The sequence below is a fragment of the Vespa velutina genome, chromosome 11 (genome assembly GCF_912470025.1).
Source record: "Vespa velutina chromosome 11, iVesVel2.1, whole genome shotgun sequence".
NCBI classification, from domain to species: domain Eukaryota; kingdom Metazoa; phylum Arthropoda; class Insecta; order Hymenoptera; family Vespidae; genus Vespa; species Vespa velutina.
This window is the reverse complement of record NC_062198.1, coordinates 3,723,009-3,728,008: the sequence shown is the minus strand read 5'-3', so window position 1 is coordinate 3,728,008 and position 5,000 is coordinate 3,723,009. Positions and strand designations below refer to the sequence as shown.

Below are 5,000 nucleotides of genomic sequence, written 5' to 3'. Positions count from 1 at the left end.
TCTTTTTCTTTTCTTTTTTTTTTTTTTTTTCTTTGCTTTTTATCGACCAAGGAGAAACCATTTATCACGTTTCGGCCGTACCACCCGAATGACTTACGACGTGTTGGCGTCGACTCGACTCCCGACTGCGATAGACGTAATAAAGGCCTAAAAAACATACCAATAACCTCGGCCATCGACACGAAAGCATTCCCGCTATTACTAAGGACCCGTTTATTTTCTCCCTTACTCTTCTCCATTCCTTTGTTCGTCCTTTGAAAACGAACTTTGTTGTTACGTTCGATCACGATCGCGCAACCCTTTTCGCGAAATCAAACTTTTATATAGGTCATTAATATGATCGACGACGAACGTATTATCGATCCTTGCCACGTTATTTAATGACAATTTATTGAATGAGAAAAGGAACCAATCCAGAGTGAGAGAAAGAGAGAGAGAGAGAGAGAGAGAGAGAGAGAGAGAGAGAGAGAAAAGAAAAAAGGAAAGAAAGAAAGAGAAAAAGAAAAGAGAGATAGAAGAAAAATAAGGTATTTAATTATCTGATCGAAAAGTAACGTCGTTTACCTAATTCTTACATCTGATTTCGTTTGATGATAGAAAAATTTGAAGATTCGTCGGCCCGATAAAAATTCCTTGACTACTTTGAGTCAGAATTTGGTCTTTAAATTGTCATAGGCCTCTTTAAAAGAAAAGGAAAAAAAGAAAAAAAAAAAAAAAAAAAAGGAAGAAGAAGAAAAAAAAAAAAAAATCCCTTCTTCCTATTCTTACGAATGCGAACGAAAAGGAGAAAAGACACCGGGAACGTGGGACAAGGTAATAAATTATTATCGCGTCGATAAGGAATGCCGATGGGGTCTGACGATAGGGACACAGCGTGTCTCGAAGAACGTGGCGTTCGGTGGTTATCGAGCTGCCTAATAGACTCGTACCTTGGTGTCATTCTTGATATTGATATTGGTGATTGATCCACGATGATCGAGATTTCGATAGTAACTCTCAAAGATCGGCGGCCCTCCCGAAAGAAGAGAGGAACTCTTCTCTCGCTTTTCCATTCATTATTTTCATCTCGCGATCTTATCGTTCGACTTTATTGAATCTATTCACATAGATTTTAATAGGCCCTGACGGACCAATCTAAATTTCATTTTGTTACGTCGTGACGTCATCGAACTTTCGAATGACTTCACGATGCTATATAATCGTGACGGGGCGCGATTTCGAGCAAACGTCAATCGTCCAAAGGAATATATCCTTACGATGCGAATAAACAATAAAACGTCCATGAAAATTCTTCGATAGAATTCGTGATCTGTCAAATGGAAAATCTATGGTAAAGTGCTTATTAATCGTGAATCATTGAAAATTTCATAGGAAAGATTTGGGAAATGTTTAACGTTATTCGTGACTAACTTGCAAGATATTCGACATTAACGACGCGTAATAGGCATTTAGGTATGATAAAAAAAAAAATAGAAGAGACGAGAAAAAATGAGATAGATAGATAGATAGATAGATAGATAGATAGATAGATAGATAGATAGATAGATAGATAGATAGATAGATAGATAGAGAGAGAGAGAGAGAAAGAGTTTCATCGGGATAATCATCGACGCCAGTATACGAGATGTTACGAACGAAGGTCGGCGTCATCGAAGAAGGCGGAGAAGACGAGGTAAATCGAGCGCGCCTCATCTTCGTAAATCGAGTCCCAACATACCCTTTCTCTCTCTCTCTCTCTCTCTCTCTCTCTCTCTCTCTCTCTCTCTCTCTCTCTCTCTTTCTGTCTCACTCAGTCTCTCTCTCCTTCTCATTCTATCTATCTCTTCGAAGCCCTCGATTTCAATATCCTTCGGACTTGGTAAAAGCAATCGCTGATTCACGATGTAACGATCCAGGTGTATGAGGTTTGCACCTCATGGCAGCCCTCACGCGTCGACCCTTTCGTTTCTTCGACTAATCTTAAGAGAAGAAGAAAAAGAAAAAAAAAAAGAAAAAAAAAGAAAAGAACAGAAAAAAAGGAAGAAAAGAAAAAAAGAAAGGAAAAAGAAAAAAAAAAGGAAAAAAAAAAAAAAATATACAATGTAACTGATGAAATTGACGAACAATCGGAAATCATTGAGAAAGAAACGTCGGGCTCTTCCACGAAAATAACCACGCCGTCATTCTTTTCGTTCTTATTTTCCTATCACGTTCGATTCTCTTGATCGAAGTCGCGTAAAAAGTTTGAAGATTAAAATATAAGATCGAAGGTAATGTCCTTGAACGTTTCGACGACATTTCCATCCATTGCAATTTCTTTTTTCTCTCTCTCTCTATCTCTCTCTCTCTCTCTCTCTCTCCCTCCCTCTTCTTCTCTTTGCCCTCTTCCTGAGAGCCATTCTTCTGCAAAAACTTTAATCGCGTTGGCCGACCGTAAAGGCTATCTATCTCTCTCTCTCTCTCTCTCTCTCTCTCTCTCTCTCTCTCTCTCTCTCTCTCTCTCTCTCTCAGGCCAGTCAGTAGTCCAGCACAGAACATTCGTGGATATAACGTTGTTCGTTGCTTGGCCGCGGAACAAGTAACTCCGAAAGAGACAAAAAAATCTTTACCTGATTGTTTTACGTCCAACCGCAGAGGCAATTCGTGGTATTCACGACGGTAGAACGATGGTGACGTTGCTGTTAAAGATTCGACAAGCTCGAGATTCAAAGATATTCGTATAATCTCTAAGAGACTACGCCTTGAAAATACTACGTAAAATACTACGTACGAACCTTAGAGAACGTACTTTCGTTGAAATCGATGTTTATCCTTCGACGAGTAACAGATGACTAATTGGTGTTATGTTATCCAACCTCTCATCGTTCTACGACGTTAAGTTTGTTTACTACTACGCGTGTTGTGCGTATATCGCCATTAATACTTTTTCTTTTTTTATTTATTAAAAGCAAACGAATTGAATGTATGTATGTACATACATTCTGTATATTTACATAACCATAATACAATTTATATAACGTTGTGAAATATTATTTATTTTATACTTTTCTCTTCGTTGGAATTATAAAATGTAAAAAGAAAATGTACAAACAAATAAAGGAATTTATATTTACACACACATATATACATACATATATATATATATATATATATATATATATATATATATATATATAAAAGATTATGAATGAAAGAATAATTTCTATACTTTCTATACATACATATATATGTTTATATATATATTGTAGAATATGAGCGTGACATTAAACAATAGAAAAGAGAGATTTTAAAAAGAGATTAGCGTGGAGACATCGAGATAGACATGGGAGAAAGAAATAATCAAGGACAACAAAGCAATTTTCATTTTCCTGTGACTGTAAATAACGTTGGAGTAGTAAAATCGCATTTTTTTCCTTTCTCTCTCTCTCTCTCTCTCTCTCTCTCTCTCTCTCTCTCTCTCTCTCTCTCTCTCTCTCGACAATCCTCTTTCAACGTCGACCGCAAAATTAGCCGCGAACCTCCTCGGGATAGAACCTTGAGTGAGATAAAATAATCATCCTTTTCGAAAGTTCCGTACGAAGCGAGGAGTAGGTGTCCCTCGCGGCTGGATGCTATTTACACGAGACGACGTAATGACGATTACCTGCTAGGAGGATCCACTCCCTGGTGGTTTCCTCTTTTTCCTTTTTCTTTCTCTTTTTCCTTTTCCTTTTCCTTTTCTTTTTCTTTCTTTTTCCCCCCTTCATCTTTTTTCACATCGTTGCGATTTTCAAATATCAAAGAATTCTCCAATGTAATCTAAAAACTTAACGAGAATAAATTCTCTTCCCACGTTCAAATTCTAAATAACATTTATATTTCCATTCTTCCTTTGTAATTTGTTTAAAAATTAAACACTGGTTTATACGCAATGAGCAATAAGACGAAACATGGTCTTTGATACTTTCCTATTTTGCCTCGTTCTCATAATCGAAGTGGAAAATCGATAGTCAGGAACGTTGCTCTTTGCAATTATACTTTCATTAATAAATTATCATCGTCGATATTTATCGATTGAAACGAATATTAACCAAGATGATTAATGATCGTTAAAGAATATTTACGAAGGAATAGAAATTTTTTTTTTTTACTTTATCGATTCTTCTCATCCAACTCTCTCTCTCTCTCTCTCTCCATTATATAAACAAAGAAAGGTCTTTGGTTAGTCCACCATAAAAGGATTATTAATTAAGTTTCTTCTTTTTTTCTTTTTCCTTTCCTTTTTGTTAGTTCTTTTTTTTTCTTTGATTTTTGTTTTGTTTTGTTTTTTTTTTTCTTTTTTCTTTTTTCTTTCGGACTTTCTTGAGTTCGTTCGCACCCAAAGAAATATACGCAACATGTCGACGACACAGTTTCCTCCTCACAAAGTACTTCGACTACAAGAACGACAAGAGGAGGACCTTTTTCACGATGGTATTCATGGGAGAGGTCGTGCTCGGTGAATCTTTCAGACGTCTCTTCAGGCGCTAACGAAGCTACACCCCTTCCTTCGCACCCCTACCGTCGTAACAGTATCGAAAAGGAAGAAGAAGAAGAAGAAGAAGAAAAAGAGAAGCGAGAAAAAGAAGAAGAAGAAGAAGAAGAAGAATAAGAAGAAGAAGAAGAAGAAGTAGAAGAAGATGAAAGAGAGGGAGCTTCTGTTGCTTGTGGCGAATGCGCTTCGTAAATGTAAATTGATCGAAGCAACGTTCATTAATTAGTCGCGAAATGGTGTGCGCCTTCGTCGTGCTTCTCCGGGTGACCTTTGAATCCTCGGTCAGTTAAAAATACGACTTTTAAAAAAACGTTCGGTCAGTCATTTTATTGTCCTACTAATAGTCCTATCTAATTTCGATTTACTTAACGAACAATTCTTTTTCCTTTGCCGAAAGATATTTCATCGAGATTAGCGATGAACGTGTGAGCGATCTTTTTCAATTCGTTGAAACGAGAAACGATGGCTCGGACTCCAAAGAACAGGAAATTCTGTTGAGGTAAAAAAG

General features: G+C 36.9%; 1 protein-coding gene across 3 annotated transcripts in view; it reads right to left on the bottom strand.

The window, feature by feature from the left end:
* Positions 1 to 5,000, bottom strand: part of LOC124953028 (protein dachsous) — a 296,657-nt gene that overhangs the window by 136,202 nt on the left and 155,455 nt on the right. The window contains exon 1 of one of the 3 annotated variants that reach the window (XM_047503823.1): positions 2,589 to 2,834. The exons of the other annotated variants lie outside the window; for them this stretch is intronic. The gene's annotated coding sequence lies outside the window, so the exon portion shown is untranslated. Of the gene's footprint in view, positions 1 to 2,588; positions 2,835 to 5,000 lie in introns of those variants that run through there. 3 annotated transcript variants of the gene reach the window in all.